We start from the raw sequence: 25,557 nt of genomic DNA, 5'->3' as shown, positions 1-25,557 counted from the left end.
ACTTTGAATGAGATTTGACCTTAGTAATTTTCTGCTGTTTATTTTTATATGAAATTAGTTTCCCGGAACTTTCAGAAGGAGTTGTGTGGTTAAGGATGATTTTCCTAACCTCACGGGGCTCCCTCTTTTGTTGTTTTCATATAATATTCAAAAATGTGATGCCTTGCTGACCCTCTTCCCCTCCCGCACTTTTATTTAGACCAGGGATTGGCAGAGGCCTCCTATTTTTTATAAATAAGGTTTTATTAGAACACAGCCCTGCTCATTCATTTATGTATGTTTATGGCTACTCTCAGGCCAAACCTGCAAAACTGAGAAGTTGTAGCATGGACCCCATAGCCTACAAGCCCCAAATGTTCCTGCCAAGCCCTTTAAGACCCTGATTTAGACCTCGTCTTTCTTTGTCTGTTGTTCCTATTCTGCTCAATTTTAACTTTATCCCACACATGTCTTCTCAGTGTGGGACACTGTCAAGCAAGCCCTCGCCAGTCAGTTTAGAGAATTCAGAGGGACTTCACACTGCTTCAGACCTGAGCACCCTTTATGGTTAAAAAATGATGGTAAAATATACATAAAAAGTTTATCATTTTAAATTAACAATCCAGTATATTCACAGTGTTGTGACGCCATCACCACCATTTAGTTTGACAACATTTTTTATTACCTCAGACTAAAACTCACCGTTAAACAGTACACCCCGCTGGCCCTCTTGCTGCAGCCCCTGGTGCCCCTGTTCTATGAATTCTAAGTGCAAGTGGAATCGTAAAATATTTCTCTTTCAGTGTCTGCCTTATTCCACCAAGCATAGTGTTTACTGCATCCATGTTGTAGCAGGTTCAGAATTTCATTCCTTTTTATGGCTAAATAAGATTCCATTGTATGTGTATATCACATTTTGTTGATCCATTTATTGATGGACACTTCAGTTGTTTCTGCCTCTGAACATTGATGTACAAGTATCTGAATCCCTGCTTTCAATTCTTTTGAGAATAAATGTAGGAGTAGATTTGCGGACTTATATGCCAGTTCTATTTTTAACTTTATGAAGAACTGTCACAGTGGCTTTTCCATCTCTCCACAGTGGCAGCACCGTTTTATATTCCCACCAGCTGTGCACTTGGATTCCAATTTCTCCACATCCTTGGCCAACATACATATTCTTCTGTTTTGCTTTGGTTTTAACGATAGCCCTCCTAATGGGTTTTAAGTGGTATCTCATTATAGTTTTGGTTTGCATTTCCCCAACGAGTAGTGATGTTGAGTATCTTTTCATGAGCTTATTGAACACTTGTATTTCTTCGATGGAAATATGTCTATTTGAGTCCTTTGAATTGCATTTGTTGTTGTTGAGTTGTAGAAGTTTAGTTCTTTATTCTGAATATTAACTCCTGGTCATATGTATGCTTTGCAGATATTTACTCTCATTTGTGGGTTTTTTCACTCTTTTGATAGTGTCCTTTGATTATTTTCCCTTTAATAAGTAATTTGTGTAGAGATACTTCAAAGTTGGGCTTAAGTGGCTTAGTGGTAAAGAATCTGTCTGCCAATGCAGGAGATGCGAGTTTGATCCCTGAATCAGGAGGATCCCCTGGAGAAGAAAATGGCAACCCACTCCAGTATTCTTGCCTGGAGAATCCCATGGACAGAGGAGCCTGGTGGGCTACAGTCCACAGGGTCATAAAAGATTCGGACATGGTTTAGTTGACTAAACAACAACACCTTCAAGATTATATAGCTATTCTCTTCATCAGACTTTCACTCATTAACTTAAGCATCTGTTGATGATTCTTTCTTGAATCAATGGCTGCTGTTTTTGCTCATCAGCTGTGTTCCCGATACTGCCCTAGGTGCTTACCATGCATTATTCCCTATGTCACAGATGAGGGAACTAAAGCTGAAGAGGTGAAACAATGCTGGAAGGGCTCCTAGTAAGCAGTAGAAATAGGAGTAGACTCTGGACTGAACTAAAGCTCATGTGCTCGAGCTTGGGAAGCAAGTGTTAGCTAAAGACTTGGGACTCTAGGCCTCAGGTCTGTTGAGCAAGCCTGTTTCTGATGCGCCTTCCTTTTGCTTGAACACCTGCAACCTCGAAACAGGGTAGAACAGGCAGACTTCAGGACTGTGGGCTGTGACCTGCTGGGTGTGTTCTGCAGTGAGGAGCCAGTCCCCCGATGGAGTACCAGCTACTCAGGCTAATCCCCTGCTTGCAGCTTCACGGGTCACTGTGTATCCGCAGTGTTCTCCAGGTGTGGTTGGGTCAGTAGCTGCGTTCACAGAATCAGAAGGCCCAAGTTGTTGGTTCAGTGGTAAGGGTGGAGGGTCTTAGTAACCTGGCAGCTCTGGGGTAAACATTCCCATTCTTTCCTCCTCTGGGGCCTTAGCTGGGAGGAGCAGAACATAGGGAGGGTGGGGTCCTGGGGCAGGGAGCCAGAGCCCTGAGTCATAGAAAGACCATGGAGTCAGGGCCAGGGCACGGCATGCTTAGCCAGAAAGCCTGGAGGGAAGCCATGGTTTGAGTGCTGGGAGGAGGGAGAAGTCACCAGATGCGGGCGAGGCCACAGGAGGGATTTCGGTCAGAAATGGAGCCACGAACAAGCTCTCCTGGGTTAGGATCACATGAGGTTGGTAGAGGAGGTGCTGAAGCTGTGTCTTCAGGTCTCCACCATGGGAGGCTGACTGTCCCGGGGCAGTCAGATTTCTCACATGGCAAATGCCCTAGAGCAACCATTCCAAGAGGGCGGCCTAGATGGAAGCTGCAAGGCCTCTTATGAACTACACTCAGAATTTGAGAAGGTCATTGCTGCTGCATTCTTTTGGCTGGACAAATATCCAAGGCCAGGTCAGATTCCAGGGAAGAGGAATTAGATTCCACCTCTCAGTGGGAGTCTTCCCTGATAGCTCAGCTGATGAAGAATCCACCTGCAATGCGGGAGACCTGGGTTCCATCCTTGGGTTGGGAATGGAAAGGCTACCCACTCCAGATTCTGGTCTGGAGAATTCCATGGAGTGTATAGTCCATAGGGTTGCAAACAGTCGGACACAACTAAGCAACTTTCACTTTCTCAGTGGAAGGAGTAGAGTTAGGGTTAGGGTTAGGGATGCAAGCAATCTTGAATCTACCACAGCACCTGATGAGTGGATGCTGACTCCCATCTGGCGCTCTGCTGCAGTGGGGTCAGGGAAATGGAGTTTTTAGGTTGTCTCGTCTGTGCAACCAGACAGATGGAGGATAGGGCACAGGAAAGAGGATGGGACAGTCCACCATTCAGTCATGCTTGTCCTGCTTTGGTGATCAGATTGTGTGGGTTGGCCAAAAGGTTCCTTTGGTTTTTTTTCTGTATGATGGCTCTAGTAACAGTTGTCTTTAACTTCATTTGAAACAATTCTGTTAGGTTGTATTATTATAGCTGTCATACTCATGTGCATTAAAAATTTATCAAAATTAGTAAATTTTTGTATAGCTGTTTTAATATTGAAGGTGGAAGAAAAAGGCAAGATTTTCAGCGTATTGTGCTTTATTATTTCAAGAAAGATAAAAACACAGCTGAAACACAAAGATTTATGCAGTATATGGAGAAGGTACTGTGAGTGGTCAAACATGTCAGAAGTGGTTTGTGAAATTTCAGGCTGGAGATTTCTCACTGGGTGATGCTCCACGGTTGGGTAGAGCAGTTAAAGTTGATAGTGATCAAGTCAAGACATTAATAAAACAGTCAGCATTATACCACTTGAGAGATAGCTGACATACTCAGAATATTCGAATCAAGCATTGAAAATCACTTTCACCAGCTTGTTTGTGTTAATCGCTTTGATTAATTTGGGTTCCACGTAAGTGAAGCGGAAAAAACCTTGACCATATTTCCACATGGCGGTTCTACTGAAACATAACAAAAACTTTCTATTTTTAAAATAAATTGTTACGGGCAATGAAAAGTAGACACCATGCAATAATGTGAAACAGAAGAGATCGTGGGCAAAGCAAAAGGAACCACCACCAGCCTCACCAGAGCAGATCTTCATCCAAAGAAGTGATACTGGAAGATGGTGGGATTGGAAAGGAGTCCTCTATTATGAGCTCCTTCTGTAAAACCAAACAATTATTTCCACCAAGTACTGCTCCCAATTAGACCCACTGAAAGCTGCAATCAACAAAAAGTGTCCAAAATTAGTCAACAGAAAGCCCACAATCTTCCATCAAGATAATGTAAAAGTCCATGTTCCTTTGATGACCAGGCAAAAACTGGTCAGCTTGGCTAGGAAGTTCTGATTCATCTGCAGGTTTCACCAGACATTGCACCTTTGGATTTCCATATATTTTGGTCTTTTCACAATTATCTTAATGGCAAAAAAAAATTTCAGTTCCCTGGAGTAAAAGGCACCTGTAACCAGTTCTTTGCTCAAAAAGATAAGTTTGGGAAAGGTGGAATTATGAAGTTGCCTGCAAAATGGCAGCAGGTTATGGAACAAAACAGTGAATGTGTTATTCAATAAAGTTCTTGGTGAAAGTGAAAAATGTGTCTTATTTTTACTTAAAAACCAAAGGAACTTTTTGACCAACCCAGTATAACAAGTTTCCCTTCATCCTTGGTGTCAGCATTCTTGAGTCCAAATGGGAATGGGGAGCAGTCAGTCCCTCAATCTATCCTGTCCTCTGGGTCAAAGCTTAAATTTTTTTTTTTTTTTACTAAAACAGCGAAAGCTACAGTTTATAACAGCATATGGACATATATATATGTAACTGAAAAAAAGTTTTATGATGCAATTTTTATATTTATTATGTGTAATGTCTCATAATTTTCTAGTCTATTCCTTTTAAACAGCAGATTGTGCCTCCACTCAATTAATCTCATGATTCACTGATTTACCAGTTGTAGTTTGAAAAGCACTGCTGAAAATTCCTCTCTATTTTCTAATAGGGACTAAAAACAAAAGAAAAAAAAGAGTAGGAAAAAAAGTACATAAGAACATTCCCCAAAAAGATTTGAGGAAGCTACCTAAAAGCATTGCCTATTAACCTCTATCTCATTCACATCCAATTTACTTGTTTAGATCACTCACAAAAATTTTTATCATACCAAGTTACTTTTCTTGCTGACAAATTTTGTAACAAAGATAATATGAACTTACCTGACCAGTAAACTCAAGGAGAATAAAAGTTGTATGCCTGCATTATTTTCAGTGTTGATAGCTCTAAAGATATGCTTGTTTTACTTAAAAACTTCAAACTTGCTTTAATACACCAAAATTAATCTCAGATCATGTAAACCTGAAAAGCACTGGGTTCAGTCTCTTTTATATTTCAACTGATGTAAATGCTTTGGGTTGTTTTTGGTTTGGTTTGGTTTTGTTGGCTGTGATTTGTGGCATGTGAGATCTTAGTTCCCAGACCATGGATCAACTCCCATCCCCCCACCCCAACCCCTTGCAGTGAAAGCTTGAAGTCTTAACCATTGACCACCAGGGGAGTCCCATTGCTTGTTTGTTTTTAAGCCAATTAAATAGAGCTCTTCTGCACATCAATTTAAGCAATATCATCAGCAGATAGGAAATCAAAAAAACACATCTATAACACACATGTATACATACACACACACTTACAGACACATGAAAATACAGACAGAAGGAAACAGGGACCTTCTAGGTTTGTTTTAAATTTCAGCCGTGTCTCAGATCAAACTCAAAAGAATAGTTAGATCCAAATTGTGTTTCTGGCATACTGTAAGGATGCTTTTAGAGCTCTTCATGAAGTCAGTTTGCCTTTTAGAAGCTTTTGCAAACCAGTCAAAGAATGCATTACATTGGATCCCTAAGGATTTGTACTCCTCTCTTTTAGGAGTGCTCCTTAAGGTGAACTTGTTTAAAACAAAGATTCCCCCTTTTGAACAGGATGAATGAATTCCCAAAACCCTTCAACAGACAGAAATACCAAAAATCTAAGGCAATTGCTATTTAAATCTTTCCTTCTTGTTTATTTGCTCCAGTTAACTTAGAAACAGTAACTAGGGGTTTAACATTTGGGTCCTCAGATGATAGTTTAGTTTTAAAGGGGCTGGTTTTCACAGAGGAAAGATGGAAGATGGCATCGGGGGTGGGGCCAGAGTACAAGGTGGAGTCTTGAGACAGAAGAGCCAAAGAAGATACACAAGATGGCCCTAAGACAAAGAACCTAGAGGGAGGGGAACATAAGAAGTACGAGGTTTCAGAAGTCATTTTGTTCTTTTTTTTAATCTAGTTTTTTGGTTGTGTCTGCCAATTTAGAAACAGTACCTTGCCGAGAAGCAATTTTAGAGTATTGTGTGTATTTGAAAGCTTATAGGTACTAACAAAAATAAAGATACCATTTGTTTTAATTTTAAAATCACACTTCTCCAGTGTAATCTTAAAAATGAGTTTGGGAAGATTGAAAATTCCTCATAATGGCCATGGTAATTCTGAGTTACCTTTAGATTTTTCAGCCCACTTCATTAAAAACGCACATGTCGGGAGCCCATAGTTTTTAACATGAAACCAACTGGAGTCCCCAATGGAGGGCTGCCCTCAGGGCATTTAGATGGCCTGGGTCTTATTTTCTTAAGTTCTCCTAGAATTCTAAGAAAGTTGCTGCAGTCCTGGCCCGGATTCCAAAAGGAATAAAACAAACTCTTAGATCCCACTTAGCTTGGTCCTCAAAAGAGAACCTCACTACCATGCTCCAGAAAACAACTTGATACTCACTAATGAAGAAGCCTTGATCCAGAAAGAACAAAACCTTTCCAGATCCCAGATGAAGTCCAGGAGCTCAAAGTGCAAAAAGAGTGGAGCTTGGAACCCAAAATGAGACTCCAGACTGAAAGCAGGTGCTGACCACAGAACCAATGAGCATAAAGGACTTTGCAGTTACCTCATTCAGTTCTGGGAGCCATCATCTCTTGCATCCACCTCCTTTGGATCCCACTTCTGACACTAAGTATGTCAACTTTAGTAATACAATAGCCAGCTATTTTAGCAGCAAAAGTGAGTTTATTTACTGATAGAGGAATTCCAATTTGGTATATGTGAATGGCAGCACACCATAGGCAAATCCAGAGCAGAAGGAAAAGGAACTTGCTTTTATGGGGAAAAGGAGGGAGTTGAGAGGGGCTGTGATAACCAATGGAGAAGGCAATGGCACCCCACTCCAGTACTCTTGCCTGGGAAACCCCATGGACGGAGGAGCCTGGTAGGCTACAGCCCATGGGGTTGCGAAGAGTCAGACACGACTGAGCGACTTCACTTTCACTTTTCCCTTTCATGCACTGGAGAAGGAAATGGCAACCCACTCCAGTATTCTTGCCTGGAGAATCCCAGGGACGAAGGAGCCTGGTGGGCTGCCGTCTATGGGGTCGCACAGAGTCGGACACGACTAAAGCGACTTAGCAGCAGCAGTGATAACCAAAGAGTCCATTGGAAGAAGCTGGGAATCCAAAGTATGGTCGCTTCTCATTGGTTGGGCTTCTACAGTCTGACTAGCTGGGCCATCATGGAGTGGAAAGATGTTTTATTCCCCCTGATGGGTAGTAATGTAGAGGCACCTTCCTGTCAGAGATGTAGGTGAGGTCTCTTCCTGTCTGGTGTAGCTGATGATGCATCATGGTCATGAGAGCTCCCCCTACAGGCCTGTCCCAGTTCCAGTTTAGCTGAAGCAACAAACAACAAACTGTTGTTTTCTTAACAAAAAGGCTTTATTATAAATTCATAACAGCTTTGTTCATAAATAGACAAAAATAAAAATAAGCCAAGTCTATCAACAGGAATTTGGATAAACAAATTGTAGTATGTCCATACAATGGAATATTGTACAACCATAAAGTGAACAGACTGCCATACCAGTACACACATTATGGATGAAAACGTGTTGAACAGAAGCTAAGCACAAAAGTGTACATATTTTGTGATTCTATTCATATAACATTCTGGAAAAGGCAAAACTATACTGAGAAAGTAGATCAGTGGTTCCCTGGGCCAGTAGTGGAAGAGGGGCACAAGGAAGTTTGGGGAATGATAGGAATGTTCTCTATCTTCATGGAAGTGGAGGTTCTACAGGTACATTCATTTGTCATATGAGTCGGACACAACTGAGCGACTAAGCATACATTCATCAAGTCACACTGAACTATATACACTTAAAATATATGCAGTTTATTGTATGTATGTGCTAAGTCACATCAGTTGGATCCGACTCTTTGTGACCCTATGGACTATAGCCCTCCAGGCTCCTCTGTTCTTGGGATTCTCCAGGCAAGAATACTGGAGTGGGTTGTCATGCCCTCCTACAGGTGATCTTCCCAACCCAGGGATCTTATGTCTCCTGCATTGGCGGATGGATTCTTTACCACTAGCACCCCCTGGGTATGTATACCATACCTCAATAAAGGTTTTGAGAGACACCGTTTTTTTTTTTAAAGATGGTCAGTAGGAGACCCTCTAGCCAGATAGGCTAGATTTGTTTTAAGTCAGACATACATGTTTTTATATGAAGTCTCTTCTTTTAAGACATTAGTACCTAATTCAGAACTTAATTATGCCACACAAGCCAAACAAATGAATCCTCAGGCTACATTTGGCTCACAGGTAGACAGTTTGTGGTCTGAGCCCTAAAATCTGCCTTGAGCTCAGCCAGTAAAGCTGTGAGCTGGAACTACACAGAGTGACTTTTCCTGGGTGTGGCTCTGGCATGTTGCTCTTGACCCTCCTTGACAGGAGTGAAATGATGGGTAGTGAAATGTAGTGGGTCTGGGGAGCTGAGTTTTTAAGAATTAATTTCACAAACCACATTAGAATGATCACACCTAGAGGATTTAACATTGATCTAATTCTACTAACTAATATCCACATTTCCCCAAAATTGTCCTGAAAATGTCCTTCTTAGCCTTCCCCCCACAATCCAGTTTGTAATTAAAGATTATACAGTGCATTTAGTTATCATTTCTCTTCAGTTGCCTTTAACGTAGGATAGTTCCCAGTCTTTTTAGACTCTCATGAAACTTTTTTTGAAGAGTTTTTGAAGAGTCTGGACAGCTGTTCTGCAGATTGTCCATTTGGATTTGTCTGGTTTTTGCAACTGCAGTATGGGATTCAGGTTAATCATTTTTGGCAGAAACTGTGCATAGGTGATGTCATGTTCTTATCAGGAGGCTCATACTATCACTTTGACTAATTATTTGTGATCTTAAGTTACATCACTTGTTTACATAGTGTCTGCCAGGTTTCTCTGCTGTAAAGGTCATTTTCCCCACTTTATAATTAGTAAGTCATCTCTGGGGAAATTCTTTGAGCTGTGCAGAAAAACCAACAAGCTTTTCCCTGTTGTTTTGGCTCCATTGATGATTCTTTCCTGAATCAATTGTTATCATGTAGGATGTAAATGGACATCACTGTTTAAAACAGTCCTTGAGCAATTTTATAATTTTATTTATTTACTTATTTTTGGCTGTACTGGGTCTTTGTTGCTGGATGGGCTTTTCTCTAATTGCAGCGAGCAGGGGTTACTCTCTAGCTGTGATATGTGGGCTTCTCATTGTGGTGGCTTCTTTTGTTGCAGAGCACAGGCTTTTGTGTATGCCGGCTTCAGTAGTTGCAGCTCCTGGGCTCTAGAGCACAGGCTCAATAGTTGTGATGCATGGGCTTAGTTGCTCTGAGGTGTGTGGGCTCCTCTTAGATCAGGGATCGAACCCATGTCTCCTGCACTGGCAGAGGGATTCTTTACGACTGAACCACCACGGAAGCCCTCCTCTTTATATAAAAAATAAGTGATTTTATTAAAGTGTAGCCAGTGTTGGGAGTTGCTAGACCAGTGCTTCTCACTCTGTGTTTACAGTTTCCCTGGAGATCTTGTTATAATGCAAGTTTGGATTCAGTTAAATTGAAGCAGAGGTAAGATTTAGCATTTCTAACAAATTTCCAGGTGCTGCTAGTCCACATGGATTACGTGTTAAATGTCAAGGGTTAGTCTAGACTTCAGAAAACACCTGCAATTCATTCTGGATACAGTGCCTTTTCCCCCCAGTTTAGTTCTGCCCAGTGTGTCAGTCAAGATTCTCAGTTACAAATACCAAAACACCCTCTAGCTTGTCTGCACAGAAAAGGTATTTATGAATCAGCATTGGGGAATTCTCAGAACCCCTTGGCACTGAACTCCCAGGAACAGTGCCCAGACACGTTGCAGAACTGACCTAATGAGGGAACCAGCCTTCCCACTGCTGGGCACTGAGCCCATCAGCACTGATACCAAGCTCAAAGTCAGCATGGGAGGGCATCAGTCAAGGGCTTGGATAGAAGGAAGTATGCCCCAATGGAAGGTCTTTGCTGCAAGAGCCTACCTCAAGTATGTTCTCATCTATGATTTTTAAAAATTGTACATTAAGTAAGGCCAAAAGGAACTATCAGAATGTCACTAGTGATGGGACTTCCCCGACAGTCTAGTGGTTAAGGCTTTGGCTTCCATTGCAGGGGATACAGGTTCAATCCCTGGTAGGGGAGCTAAGATCCCACATGCCTCAAGGCCAAAATAACAAATCATAGAACAGAAGCAACATTGTGACAAATTCAATAAAGGTTTTAAAAGTGGTCCATGTGAAAAATAATTTTTTTAAAAGAATGTTACTAGTGATTATCTCTGAGTGATAGTTTTTTTTCCATATTAATACTTTGCATTCTAAAATGCTTATAATAAATAGGATTTTTTTTATCGTTGGAAAAAATAAGTTAGAAGAATGGGAAGAAAGAAAAGAAAGGTGAGAAGGGAGGGAGGGAAGAAGAGAGAAAGAAAGAGAGGAGGGGAGAGGAACTGAGGGAGGGACAGAAGGAATAACTGAAATGGATTTACAGCTGGAAAGCTGGTGGCTTTCTCGGGGCTGAATTTTCCAGAAGAGCAATCTGAGCAGAGAATACACTCTGAGTGGCGTCTCTCTCTCTTTCTCCTCACCCCCTCCTGGGCTCTTGGATCTGCAGAGCACCACAAGCAGCCTCCAGGCCAATTCTTGGGTTCAGCATCTCCTTGACTGACTTCTGCTCTAAGCTTCTGTGTTGCAGTTTTGGCTTCACCCAGAGCTCTGGATGGACTATTCCAATCCCAGTTCTGAGACTGGAGAGCTATGCTGATGGGAGAGTCCTCTGATGTGGAGCAGGATGGAGTGAGACAGAGGGTAGCAGGATCTCCTGATGTTTCCGTGGAAGTCTTGAGCTGCCTCGGGCTAAAGCTGGGACCAACCTTCAGAGCTGGTTTGAAGTGGGAGGGCGAGTGAGAGAGCTTGACCTTTATCCTCCTATGTCGATCAGTCCTTAGACGTGTGCTGCCTGATGTGAGGATGTGACCTTGGGCGAGGTGGCTCTCCTCAGTGAGGCTCTTCTTGACTGTGGCTGAGGCTTATCTGTGAGGGTCACTCTGAGGTAACATGTGCTTTGTTCCTGAAGGGGATCTTCATTTCCTTTGGGGGATCCCAGCGTCCACCATGAATTTACAGACTAGTGTATTGATATGGAGCTGGGCAGGCTTCCCAGGGAGCGCTAATGGTAAAGAACCTACCTGTCAACCCGCAGGAGACATAAGAGTCATGGGTTCGATCCCTGGGTCAGGAAGATCCCCTGGAGAAGGGCGTGGCAACCCACTCCAGTATTCTTGCCTGGAGAATCCCATGGACAGAGGAGCCTGGCGGACTACAGGCCATGGGGTCACAAAGAGTTGGACATGACTGAAGCGACTTAGCATGCACATATGAAGTTTGGCAACAATGGGATAAGAAGATACTACAAGCAGTGGGAAAGAAGGAAGGAAACAGTGTCTTGTTTATGTGGGGATTGGTTCTGTCCTCTTCTGTCTTCACCCACAGTCCAGGCCTGCAGTTTTCTTAAACGTTCTGCTCGGAGGCACCTGTGCTCAAGAGCCTTTGGTATGTTGGGACTCCAGGTCTGTTTCCCATCTGGCCTCCATTTGAAGGTTCTCTCTTGGGTGTGCTGTTTCATCCTGAAACCACCACCAGGGGACATTACAGACACCCTTGGCTCGCAGGACCCAGGCTGAAGATGAAACACTGCCTCTCTGCATCTTGCTTCTGAAAAAAAAGAATAAAGAAAGGAAATATATTATGGGATTATCCTTTTGCAAACAAAAGACACAGAGCCATGATGTGACAGTTGGATCTCTCTCAAGAAAGAATGTGCCCTTTGAGACTTCCCTGGTGGTCCAGTGGCTAAGATTATATGCTTCCAATGCAGGGGGCCCCGGTTCGATCTCTGACCAAGGAATTAGATCCCAGGTGCCACAACTAAGGATCCCACATGTTGCAACAGAAATTGAAGATCCTGCATTTCACAGCTAAGAACTGGTGCAGTCAAATAAATATTAAAAAAAGAAATGTGTCTTTTAGCTGCCAGGTGTGCAGGTAGCTGGCAGCCTTCAGCTCTTGGCATCTCATGATTTGCCTCAGCCTTCACCCTGGGACCAGTTCTGACTGGGCAGCCTCAGAACATGACTATGTATGACAGGAATACTAAGGCCTGGGTATTTTTGCCAAATCTAAGATTCCTCTGTGGGCTGTCTTTGCCCCCTTTCAAGAAAGTGAAAAGCTAACCCACAGAATGGAATGAAATATTTGCAAATCTTATGTCTGATAAGTGACTTGTCTGCAGAACACGTAAAGAACTCTTGCCATGGAATCCTAATAAAAGCAAATGATCCCATTAAAAAATAGACAAAGGATCTGAACAGACTTCTCCAAGGAAGAAATACAAATGGTCAAAGGGCACATGAAAAGATGTTCACCCTCACTAGCCATCAAAGATTTGCAAATCGAAAGCACAGTGAGATACCACTTCATGAAATCCATGAGTATTGAGGATGTGGAGGAAGTGGGAACCTCAGGGTGTGGGTGGCGGTGTGAAATGGTGCAGCCACAGCGAAAACAGCCTGGCAGGTCCTGACATGAGTCACCATATGACCCAGCAGTTCCATTCCCAAGTTCATCCCCGAGAGAAATGAAGACATATGTCTACACAAAATCATGCACACAAATGGTCACGGCAGCGCTAGTCACAATAGCCGAAAGGTGGAAACAACCCAAATGTCCATTAAAGACCCAGGTGGGAAGCCTGAAATGGAGGAACAGTTCCAAGTATCTAACTTCCCAAAATTGGAAAGAGAGAAAACGGAAATGGGAAAGTTCTTACTTGAACGTTTCTCCTGTGTGTAGATTTTGGATTTGTTGGATGTTTAAAGTCCCTTATTTGAAGCTTTGGGTACTTGAATGAGTTCTCTGATGCATCCTTTTTCTCAATCACTAGGTGTGGAGCAAACACATCTCTCCTAGAAAATTCTCTCCAAAAAATTTCCTCCTTAAATCCAATTGCCAACCTTTTTGTACCTTTGATGGGGCGAGGAGTTAAGACTGATTATTTTTCAGAGACCTGATAAATTCTGCATTTGGTCTAATCCAGGGTTTTTCAACCTCAGAATCACAAACACTTTGGTTGGATAATTCTTCACTGTGGATTCTGTTCTGTCCTCTGTATGATGTTTAGCAGCATCCTTGGCACTGGCTTGGTGGTTAACACCCTCGCCTTCCCCAGTTGTCAAGCCAAAACATCTCCAGACATTTCTCACTCCCACATGTCCCCTGGGGGTGTTGATGGCAAAATCGCTCCAGGTTAAGAACCACTGACTCTGACCCCTTGCTACTCAAAGTGTGGACCATGGACCATTAGAATAAGCATCATCTGAGAACTTGCTAGAAATGTAAATTACCAGGTTCCACCCTAGACATGCTGAATCAGACTCTACACTTGAACAAGATGTGTGATTTGTGTTCTCATTAAAATGAGAAGCCCGGTTTAGTACACTGCGGTATGTGGGATCTTTCTTCCACCACAAGGGATCGAACCCATACCCCCTGCAGTGGAAGCAGGGAATCTTAACTACTGGACCACCAGGGAAGTCCTGAAAAAGACAAAGGTACCAAGGCCATGGCCTGGCCTTACTGGCACCATATTCTCTTGCATTAGTCCTTCACTCGTGGCTTGTGTTAGAATCTCCAAAACCTTTCTCAAACTGCAGGGGCCCAAGCTCCAGATTTTCTGATTCTGTGGGTTCAGATCGGTCATCCCAGGTCTATGAATTTTGAAACACCTCTCCAGGTGATGTGCTGTCAGTTAAGATCCCCTGCCTACCTTTACTGGATACTGAGTTCCTTCCTTCCAAATCAATTATTCAAGTTGCAGAATCTCTTGAGATAGGGACTTCCTTAGTGGTCCAATGGTTAAGACTTGTGCTTCCAATGCAGGGGCGTGGGTTTGATCCCTGGTCCAGGAACTAAGATCCTGTATGCCGTGTGGCATGGCCAAAAAAAATCTCTTGAGATAGAATAATTGGCTGCCAAGTGAGCCCTGGCCACGTTTCAGAAGCAGAGGGGAAATAGGATCATGCTTGGATTCTGGAGTGGATTCTTCTCAGGCCTCCACATCTTGGGAGTGTGGTCTCTGGAAGTGGCCAGTTGCCGAATTCCCTTCTCCTGCCCAGAGGACCCAGGGAGCTGCTCATTCTGTCATTACACCCTGCATTGCACACACCCCTGTGGAAACTCTGGCCACCAAACTCAGGCATAGCGTTTCTTCCAAGAATACCCAGCCTTTCTCAATTTCTTCTGTGTCCTCAGACAAGAATGGCTGGAAAAAGTGACAGGGCAGGCTTTCTTGGAAAGCAATCTGGCCTGCATCAGCATTAATGAGTAAAATGTGTCCTTGTGTGGCTATTCCCCAACAGACAGCACATTCCTAAGCTATTTTAACTCATCGGTTCAGAAAGTCCAGAGTCCCCATTTTCAGTCCTGGATCGTTTTTCTCCTAGAGAATCAGACCGAGACATCATTGACTAAAGGGTTCGATTAGTCTCAGAGAATATCTCTCTTCGTGTTGTTTGGTCACTAAGTCGTGTCCAACTCTTTGCAACACCATGGACTGCAGCACTCCAGGCTCCCTTGTTCTTCACTATCTTGCGGAGTTTGCTCAAGTTCATGTCCGTTGAGTTGGTGATGCTATCTAACCATTTCATCCTCTGCTGCCCCCTTCTCCTTTGGCCTTCAATCTTTCCCAGCATCAGGGTCTTTTCCAATGAGTCAGCTCTTAGCATCAGGAGGCCGAGGTATTGGAGCTTCAGTCCTTCCAATGAATATTCAGGGTTGATTTACTTAAAGATTGACTGATTTAATATCTCCCTATCTATCACCTATCTATCTATATATCTCTTATCATCATCTAGATATAGACCAATAGTTGTAGAGATTTTTATATTACAAAGTGTTAAAAAAATTCAACTGAGGAAATGTTAAAGATCTTATTTGCTTTATTTAATGATTCATGAATCAGGCAGCATCCCACCTGGTAGACAGAAAGGAGCTCCCAGGAGCTGTACAAAATAGAAGACTTCCTGGCAGAAGGAACAGGGTAAGGAAGTTAAACTAGCAAAGAGTGGATTGGTTGTGACAAGGTCACCTTTCTTTAGGGGAGAGTAGGAGTCCTCACTACTGCTGACCAGGTAATTCCTCGTTGACTGATTTAAGACTCCATTTCTAGGAGAGGCCAAAACTAGAATTAAGTCTCAATTAGGTGACATGGGGCTTAGCATTAAGTGACTCCATTTTGGACCTGTTCTCTTGTTTTTAGCAAAAGTAATATAACCTTGATTTAGAAAGTTTGGGACATGATACAATTTCTACAAACCTGTTAAAGTGTAGTGGCCAGAACCTTCTTGGAGCTGTCAAAGTTATATAGAAAAGGCCAAGAATAGGCTGTCTTTTAGAACATAAGAAAACTTGACTATCTTTTTTTTTTTAAGGCTCATTTTATTTTTTGAATTTTTTGGCCATGCTGCACAGCATGTAGGATCCTAGTTCCCCACCAGGAATTGAACCCATGCTGCCTGCATTGGAAACACAGAATCTTAACCACTGGACCACCAGGGAAATCCCTCAACTATCTTTATTATGCTTCTCAGAGCCGTAGAAGTGGACCATGCAACACTTCAGGCCCTGTCCAAAAAAATACATTTTTCCTAGTCAATTGGGTCTTTTATCGTCCTACAAAAGTTATTTTCCTTCACAAATAAACATGCAGTTGACTAGTTTCAGTGTGATAAACACCTGACTTGAAGCTAAAGAGTCACTAATTTTAGCTTAGCTAATCATCCCCACTTTTGTCTCAACTCAAGTTCATGAGATCTTTGTTTCTTATCACTGATCGACAATGTCATTTGTATTGTATTTTATAATTAAATATTTAAAGAATGACATCAGTTGCTATTCTGAGACTGAAGACAACTGGTGATGCTGAAATAGAGCTCTTGGCAGCTATATAGCAACCCCAGGAATTAACCTGAAATCATCCAGAGTCAGCTGAGAGACACAAGTGCAAATTCAGTCTTTGAAAGTTGCATTCAGTCTGTCAGAATATAGTGTATGAAATGTATGAAAGTGTAGACTAAGACTTGAAATTAGCAAAATTTGGGACTGTCTATATATATAGGACATACCCTTTCTCTGCAGCACAGTATCTTCAAAATTCTTCCCTTCAATCTCCTGAAAACTCAGAACCTTATTCTCCTGTCATTATAACTACCCCTGCCTCATGGTGAATAGGGTCTTTACCAAGAAAGGCAGAAGTGGTGAAGATATTTAGTATTTCTTTTGAAGTTCCATCTGGTGCTTGCATCTTATTTGAGGGGCTCCTCTTGACATCTTGACCTATGCAACATTTGCCAGTCGGGCCTATAACAGTCCAAGAGTGATCATCTGGGTGATCTTAGTGAACAAATATGGTAATTAAATTCTAACCAAAGTTTGGCATCCACATATAAAAATAAGACAAGTATTTAGATAAATCCTGAATAAAAAAGAGGATGAGAGCATTCGCCTCTGATTAATTATCCCAAGAGAGGCAGCAAAATTCTTGCAGAAGAAGGGAATATAGAGTGCTGGCCTGTGCTTGAAAGGGGCACCAGACTGCAGTCCAAACTGTGAACCTGTTAAGTCCGGATGCTGAGGCTTGGTCACCTGGAATCTATTTGAGATCACCCATTTTCAGTCTACTCAACTGCAGTAGGTAGGTACCTTGGTTGTGAGCAGTAGAAACTCAAAATAGCTTAAGCCTGAAGATGGATTTATTTTAAGGAACAATGGACCCTTGGAATCAATGGCTCTCTTGGAACATAGGTCTATTGGAACCCAGGAGCAAGAATGCAACTGGGACTCAGAAACTACATGGAATCACAGATTCAAACACCACCAGCCTCTCTGTCTTGTTTCTGTGCCTGAGCGTCACTCTTTTCTTAGCAATGCAGCTGCCTCTAATCCTCCAGCTCACGTGATCTGAAACATTGTAGACAGCACCTAATTTTTTTGTTTTCACAGCCTCAGACACCAAAAAGAGTCTGTTTCAACTCTCTTTCAGTCTCTGGTCCAAAAATTCTGGGAGAAAGCACTCATTGGATCAGCTTGGGGCAGGTGCCTTCCGCTCCCTTGAGTCAATCAGCTGTGGGCAGAGGACAAGGTCACATGAAAACCTGGCAGCCTGGAAGCAGGAAGCAAGAGCGAATAGTGCCAGCCATTCATTCCCGTAGGGTATCCACTGAGGCAACTATCCTAACCATTTTGATGTGTTCTTTTGTATTCATTAAATCTATGTATGAGTCTGGAGAAATACAGCATGTTCATGGATTGGAAAACTCAATATGTTAAGGATTTATTCTCCCCAGATTGATTTCTAAGTTATATATATCCTTATCAAAATCTCAACATTGTTTTTTGGTATTTGTTTTGTTTTTATATTTTGATTTTTATTTATTTTGTAAAGGTTACTTATTTATAATTGTTAATGATTATATTCTTCTGTTTTTAATTTCTCTTTTTACCCCAAACAAACAACTTTTTATTGAAGTGTATTTGATTTACAATGTTGTGTTGGTTTCAGGTGTATAGCAAAGTGATTCAGTTATACATGTGTGTTTGTATGTGTGTGTATGCATGCACATAGTCGCTCAGTCATGTCTGATTTTTGCGACCCCATGGACTGTAGCCTGCCAGGCTTCTCTGTCCATGGGGATTCTCCAGGCAAGAATACTGGAGTGGGTTTCCATGCTCTCTTCCAGAGGATCTTCCTGACTCAGGGATCAAACTAGCATCTCTTAAGTCTCCTGTATTGGCAGGGCAGGTTGTTTACCACTAGTGTCACCTGGGAAGCCCATATATATATCTTTCTAATTCTTTTCCAAAATAGGTTATTATAAGATATGGAATATAGCTCCTTGTGCTATACAGTAGGTCCTCGTTGGTTATCTATTTTATATATAATAGCATATATCTGTTAATCCTAAAGTCCGAATTTATCCCTCTCCCTCTCCATTTCCCTTTTGGTAACAAACCCTTTTGTTTGTTTTCTGTGTCTGTGAATCTGTCTCTCAACATGTTTTTTTAATAGAACTTGACAAGCTAATTCTAAATTTATATGAAAATATAAAGGGCCAAGAAGAGTCAAGATAGCAGCCAGTTCTGGAAGCTCTAGGGTATGAAATGATCCTCTTCTTATTCACTGAAGATGTGACTTTTAAAAAATGTCAGAAATAAAGAAAAACCTGCAGAATACTACCCACAGTTTTCACTCAATAAAGGAAGAGAAGGTCACAAGCAAGCTAGAGCCCCACAGGCACAAGCTTGTGCACAGGCACTCAGGAAGGAAGATCCAGGGGGAAAAGAGAACTGAGTGAATTACAGGTAAGAACTGTGTGTGAGTTACACCATGGCTCCTGTCTTCCTTCTGTCCTCTGATTCTCATGAGAGAGTCTTGCTGGTAGCCCACCCTAACTGGAGTCCCACTGGAAAGGGAACTTGGGAGTCTGTAGACCAGCCTAGCCAACTCGCTACATCACGCATCCACTGCACAAGCGTGTGCCGGTTTGGGTAAATAATGCCAGGATATAGTCATTAGTCTCACCTTACCATGCAGATAATCGATGATGGCTGAGCCCCGGCTGTGTCTCTTGTGGTCACGCTCTCTCCCCTCCAGGCGGCCCAGCATACCTTGTCCTTGGGGCTGACCTCAAATCCAGCGTTTGCTGGCTGTTCAAGGCACAGCTGGTCCCTTTGCTCAGACTCCTCTGTCTCTCACCCAAGAACTCCAAGCGCCTCCATAACAGTGCTTTGCGCTTTCAGAATGGGGAGTTCATCCTTGCCCACAAGTGTTTCACTTAATCAAGGATTTGTTATTGTAAAAATGACCTTCCTGGTGACTATGTTTATTTGCATTAAAAGCCTTCATAGCCCTTTGCTGCCTGCGGCCTGAAATTGCTGACTTCAGTCCTTCTGGGAGCCCCGGGCATGGAAAAACCTTGCAGGCTCTGCATCTACATACATCATCGTGTGTGCGTGTAAATATTTCAGCAGAATGTAATCAAGGCGTGGGCTTGCTGCCTTGTTCACTGCAGTGTTTCCAGTGCCTCCACAGGGCCTAGCACATGGTGAGCACTCAACAAATACGTGTCAAGTGAAGGAATACAGCACACACACACATTTCTGTACAAGGACCTGGGGACAGTATGTAACCATCCATGCGCAGATATGTTATTTTGTGTGTGTGTGTATGGGTGTGGCGGGGGGAGGACAAAAGTATTTGGGTAGGCCCCTAACAGCCATCGGGGACTATTTTAATGATGCCTGACCATCGACAAAGTACAGAATTTGTTGGCGAAACATATGGAAAACTAATATTTGTGCAGAGTGGAAGAGCAGACATGAATTCCTTTCATAGTGAGGTGACTGGTGGCCCCCTAAAGATATGTACTAACTCCCAGAACCCGTGAGTGTGAGCTCGTGTGGAAAAAGGATCTTTGCAGATGTAAATAAGTTAAGGGTCTCACTAGGAGATCATCCTGGATTATCTGGGGGTCCCTAGGATCCTGCCCAAAACGCAAGAAAAAGTTTCCTTATAAGAGAGAGGAAGAGGAGGCAGAGTGACCGCAGTGGAGGATGCAGCCAGAAAGCGAAGGCCTGCCAGCCGTCACCAGAAGCTGGAAGAGGCGATGAGATTCTCCCCTACCATCTGCAGGAAGAGCCCGGTCCTGCCAACACCTCCATTTCAGACTTCTGACCTCCGGAACCGGAAGAGAATAAATTCCTGTTGTCTCAAGCCACCCCATTTGTGGGCATTTGTTACAGCAGCCACAGCAAAGGAACTGTCCAGCACACAGGAACTCATGGCCACTTGGTCCGGGGCTGTGTGTGTCCTGTGGGTATGCACTGCCTACATTCCACCGTGACTGCCAGCCCAGGGTTGTGTACCACAGCAGAGCAAATATTTGTCAGGAGTGGAGCAAACAGGCAGGGGCGGGGGTGGGGTGTGGGGGAGCCTGGCTGCAAGGGCCAGGCCAGCGCCAGAGGTCTGGATCCCTTCACATTCACTGGGGGACCCTGGAAATATTCTGGAAATAATGCCTCTGAGGCATTTCCCACACTGAGCACCAGGGGCCACCAGGGAATAAGGACAATAGCATGGTCTTTCTGCTTCCAGCAAACTGGTCCGTCTCCCGGTCCTGATTCTGGTGAAGAGCCTGTGCCCTCGGGACTGCGCTGAGCTGCCTGGGGTGGTATGCCCGCCACCTACACTGCAGTGAGCTGCAGCTGCTCCCAGCATGGCCCTTGGACTGCCTGCCCTGCTCTCCACACAGTTTCTTGTCCCTGCTGTTTCCTTCTCTGCGCATCCCTGCTCTGTGATCTCCAGAGCCCCAGCTCCAGGCCGCCAGCCAACTCCGCTTTCCTTGAATGACTGGCAGGCGTATCAGGCAGGAATCATCATCAGACTGGGAACAGAGTATTTCCACAGTCTCTAAAATACGAAGTCATCTCCACAGATGGCTTATAAGCACAAAAGGAAAAACTGTAACTGCTCAGTGGAGAAACCTGGCAGTTACCACCTTAACCAGATCATCAAAGTTAACGTGCCCCAGACTTCCCTGGCGGACCAGTGGTTAAGACTTTGCACTTCTACTGCTGAGGGCCCACGTTCGATCCCTGGTTGGGGAATTAAGAGATCACATGCCTTGCAGCTGGGCTTCCCAGGTGGCGCAGGGGTAAAGAATCCATCGGCCAGTGCAGGAGATTCAGGAGATGTGGGTTCAATCCCTGACCTGCGAAGATCCCCAAGGGGAGGAATTGGCAACCCACTCCAGTATTCTTGCCTGGAAAATCCCATGGACAGACAAGTCTGCAGTCCATGCGGTTGCAAAGAGTTGAACACAACTGTGCATGGACACACAGGGCACAGGCAAGCCCCCCACAAAAAATTAACGTGACTGATAATGGGACAAATCGACCTTATGTGGGTTCCTGCTGCCATATTCTGAGAAAGGCACAACCTCATTCCCAGAGCCTTCCTGTCCCCCAAAGGCATAATCTGGGACAGCAGACAAAGTCAAGTCAGAGGCTATTTTACAAGTAACTAGCATGCCTCAAGAATGAAAGAGAGAAACTGTTCTGCATTATGTGACTCAATGATACATAATTAAATGCAATGCATAGATGATGTGAATTAAAAACACTACCTGCCATGTCAGTAACAAAGGAGGCTGCAACCTTCACATTACAGCTACTCCCGAGAGTGAGCCCTGAGGGAATTCAGGATGGGAAAGAACTGGATATTGGCCCTAGACAGCTAGGTTCAGATAAAGAAATGTTTTCAATGAGCCCAGACTTTTGCATCTTCCCATACATACAAAAGCACTAGGTTAACTGAGATGTCTGGTTTTCTTTAATTAACAGTAATCTTTTTTTTTTTTGAAGTTAGAAAGTGAGATTTATTAAGTACACTGCATGGGGGCTGCTGGCAAGACCAAGAGGAGGTCTGCCAACAGTAATCTTTTGATTACTACCTGGTTTTTGTTGCTAAACTCCTATATTACCTGGCTCTTCCCTCTTCAGAGCAGTCCCTCGAAGCTATCTGAGAGGCCGCCTCCTGGGCTTGAGTTCTCAGAAAGTCCTTCGAATAAAACATAATTCTCAACTTTTAGGTTATACATTTTCATTCAGTAGACAATGAGAATGAAAAAAATAGCTTAAAGATCATAATTGGGACAACTGGGGAAATTTGAATAGGTACTGTACATGGAGATAATTATGGAGTAGGAAATGGCAACCAACCCCAGTGTTCTTGCCTGGAGAATCCCATGGACAGAGGAGCCTGGCGGGCTATAGTCCATGGAGTTGTGAAGAGTCGGACACGACTGAAGCGACTGAGCATGGAGATAATAGTATCCTGTCAGGTTGAATTTCTTTCATCGGATGGTTGTATAAGAAGAGAATGTTCTTGCTTTTAAGTGGTAACAGTGAAGTATTTAGCGGTAAAGGGATGCAAGACACAATGTCTAATTTATTCTCAAATGGTTCAATAACTGAAAATGGTGATAATTATAGTTAGCTAGCTCAAGAGAGATACATTAAAGCAAATGTAACATATGTTAGCAAAATGATGACTCAACAGGCACTTGGTAAGGATACATATACTGAAGTTGATTGTACTATTCTCATCAATTTTTTTCTAGTTTAAAGAATTTCAGGGAGGGGGATATATATAATTATGACTGATTCACGTTGATGTACAGTGGAGACCACAACACTGTAAAGCAACTATCCTCCAGTTAAAAAAGAGAAAAACAAATTTTTGTCTGTGAATCACAGAGATGTAGAAAAAGTGAATTGTTTATTCTTCAGGGAGATAACGTCCCATCATTCAATTTAATCCATCCCAACAGACATTCTAAGGCCTCTTAAGGGCCCAGAAACAGTGTTGGGTGTTTCAGGGAAAAGTTCATCTGCCAGCTAAGCAGCTTCCTATCTGATGGGACTGATAGGGGAGAACCAGACAAATATATAAAGGACAAGAATATGAAGTGGAACAGGAGAAGGGCCTTAAGAAAGGTGTAAAGTGGGGCAGAGGTCACCAGAGTCACAGAGGTGAGACCCTTCCAAGTAGAGCTGGCATGTCAGAGCAGTGTGAGGATTGGCCCTGGCGGAGCTGCACTGACTCTTCACTGGCTGGGTGGAGGAGTACCACGCATGTAGAAGGCTATGCATGAGCACAGGACCCGAGTGGAGACAAGGGCACACTGGGTGGTGAGCAAGTCTTTTTTAATTAATTAATTATTTTTTGGCCACGCTGGTTTTTAGTTGTGGCATGAGGGCCTCTCTCTAATTGAGGAGCATGGGCTCGGTAGTTTTGTCGTGTGGGCTTAGTTGCCCCTCCACATGGAGGATCTTAGTTCCCCTACCAGGGTGCAAACCCCTGCCCCATGCGTTGGAAGGTGAATTCTTAACCGCTGGGCCACCAGGGAAGTCCCATGAGCAAGCCTTCTTTGCCTTGAGTGCCTTTGTGAAGTACAGGTAGGCAAGACAACGCTTGTCTTCTGTGCCTCTTAGGTTCAGTGGCTGCAGCCTGAGGATTAAACTGAAAACAGATTACAGGCATACCCTGTTTTTTTGTGCTTTGCTTTATTGTGCTTCACAGATACTGTGTTTTTTACAAATTGAAGGCCGGTGGCCATGGCAACCCACTCCAATATTCTTGCTTGGAGAATCCCATGGACAGAGAAGACTGGTGGGCTATAGTCCATAGGATCACAAACAGCTGGACACGACTGAAGCGACTTACACGGCATGGCATGGCCACCCTGCAAGGAGCAAGACTACTGGTGCCATTTTTTTTTTTTTAATAAATTTATTTATTTTAGTTGGGGGCTAATTACTTTACAATATTGTAATAGTTTTTGCCATACATTGACATGAATCAGCCATGGGTTTACATGTGTTCCCCTTCCTGGACCCCCCACCCTCCTCCCTCCCCATCCCATCCCTCTGGGTCATCCCATTGCCCCGGCCCTGAGCCCCTGTCCCATGCATTGAACATGGAATGGTGTTCTGTTTCACATATGATGATATACATGTTTCAGTGCTATTCTCCCAGAACGTCCCACCCTCACCTTCTCCCTCAGAGTCCATAAAATTGTTCTATGCATCTGTGTCTCTTATTCTGTCTCGTATATAGGGTTATCGTTACCATCTTTCAAATTCCATATATATGCATTAGTATACTGTATTGGTGTTTTTCTTTCTGGCTTACTTCACTGTATAATGGGCTCCAGTTTCATCCATCTCAGTAGAACCGATTCAAATGTATTTTTTTTAATGGCTGAGTAATATTCCATTGTGTATATGTACCACAGCTTCCTTATCCATTCGTCTGCTGATGGACATCTAGGTTGCTTCCATGTCCTGGCTATTGTAAACAGTGCTGCGATGAACATTTGGGTACACGCGTCTCTTTCAATTCTGGTTTCCTCGGTGTGTATGCCCAGCAGTGGGATTGCTGGGTCATATGGCAGTTCTATTCCCAGTTTTTCAAGGAATCTCCACACTGTTCTCCATAGTGGCTGTACTAGTTTGCATTCCCACCAACAGTGTAAGAGGGTTCCCTTTTCTCCACACCCTCTCCAGCATTTATTGCTTGTAGACTTTTGGATAGCAGCCATTCTGACTGGTGTGAAATGATACCTCATTGTGGTTTTTGGTGCCATTTTTCCAATGGCATTTGCTCACTTTGTGTCTCTGTGCCACATTTTGCTAATTTTTAAAAATATTTCAAACTTTTTCATTGTTATTTTTTTTATGATCATCTGTGATCTTTGATATCTTTGATATGACGATTGTAATCATTTTGGGCACCAGAAACCACACCCATGTATGATGGTGTACTTAATAAATGTGTGTGTTCTGACTACTCCACCAACCAGCCATTCCCCCATCTCTCTCCCTCTCCTCAGGACTCCCTACTCCCTGAGACACAGCAATAGTGAAATTAGGCCAACTGATGACACTGCCGTGGTCTCTTAGTGTTCAAGTGAAAGGAAGACAGGCACGTCTCTCACTGAAATGAAAAAAAAAAGCTAGAAATGATTAAACTTAGTGAGGATGTCATTTTGAAAGCCAAGATAGGCTACAAGCTAAGACTCCTGAGCCAAACAGTTAGCCAAGTTGTTAATGTAAAGGGAAAATTCTTGAAGTAAATTAGAATGGCTACTCCAGGGACTTTCCTGGTAGTCTAGTGGCTAAGACGTTGCACTCCCAAAGCAGGGGGCCCAGACTCTATTCCTGTTCAGGGAACTAGATGCCACTTGCTGCAACTGAGAGTTTGCACCCCGCAACTAAAAGGTCCTGCGTGTCACAACTAAGATCCGGCACAGCCAAATAAATTAGTATTTTTAAAAATTGCTACTCCAAGTATTGAAATATATACATTACCGTATGTAAAACAGATAGCCAGTGGGAATTTGCTGTATGATGCATGGAGCTCAAATCCGATGCTCTATGATAACCTAGGGTGGTTGGGAGGGAGGTTCAAGAGGGAGGGGACGTATATATATACCCATGGCTGTTTCATGTTGATGTATGGCAGAAACCAACACAATATTGTAGTTATCCTTCAATTAAAAATAAATAAATTAAGAAAAAATTGCTA

General features: G+C 43.2%; 2 long non-coding RNA genes across 2 annotated transcripts; both read left to right on the top strand.

Annotated features, from left to right (window-relative positions):
• Positions 1 to 7,734: 7,734 nt before the first annotated feature.
• LOC145532635 (uncharacterized) lies at positions 7,735 to 12,090 on the top strand. Its single transcript, XR_014073446.1, has 2 exons — positions 7,735 to 8,203; positions 11,646 to 12,090. It is a non-coding gene; the product is annotated as an uncharacterized LOC145532635 (long non-coding RNA).
• Positions 12,091 to 18,409: 6,319 nt separating this feature from the next.
• On the top strand, positions 18,410 to 23,770 carry LOC145532636 (uncharacterized). Its single transcript, XR_014073447.1, has 3 exons — positions 18,410 to 18,770; positions 19,308 to 19,513; positions 20,563 to 23,770. It is a non-coding gene; the product is annotated as an uncharacterized LOC145532636 (long non-coding RNA).
• Positions 23,771 to 25,557: the final 1,787 nt, after the last annotated feature.

The sequence above is a fragment of the Giraffa tippelskirchi genome, chromosome 13 (assembly GCF_054371585.1).
Source record: "Giraffa tippelskirchi isolate mGirTip1 chromosome 13, T2T-mGirTip1v1.2.pri, whole genome shotgun sequence".
Lineage (NCBI taxonomy): Eukaryota > Metazoa > Chordata > Mammalia > Artiodactyla > Giraffidae > Giraffa > Giraffa tippelskirchi.
The sequence above is the reverse complement of the archived record's forward strand: the minus strand, read 5'-3'. Positions and strand labels throughout refer to the sequence as shown.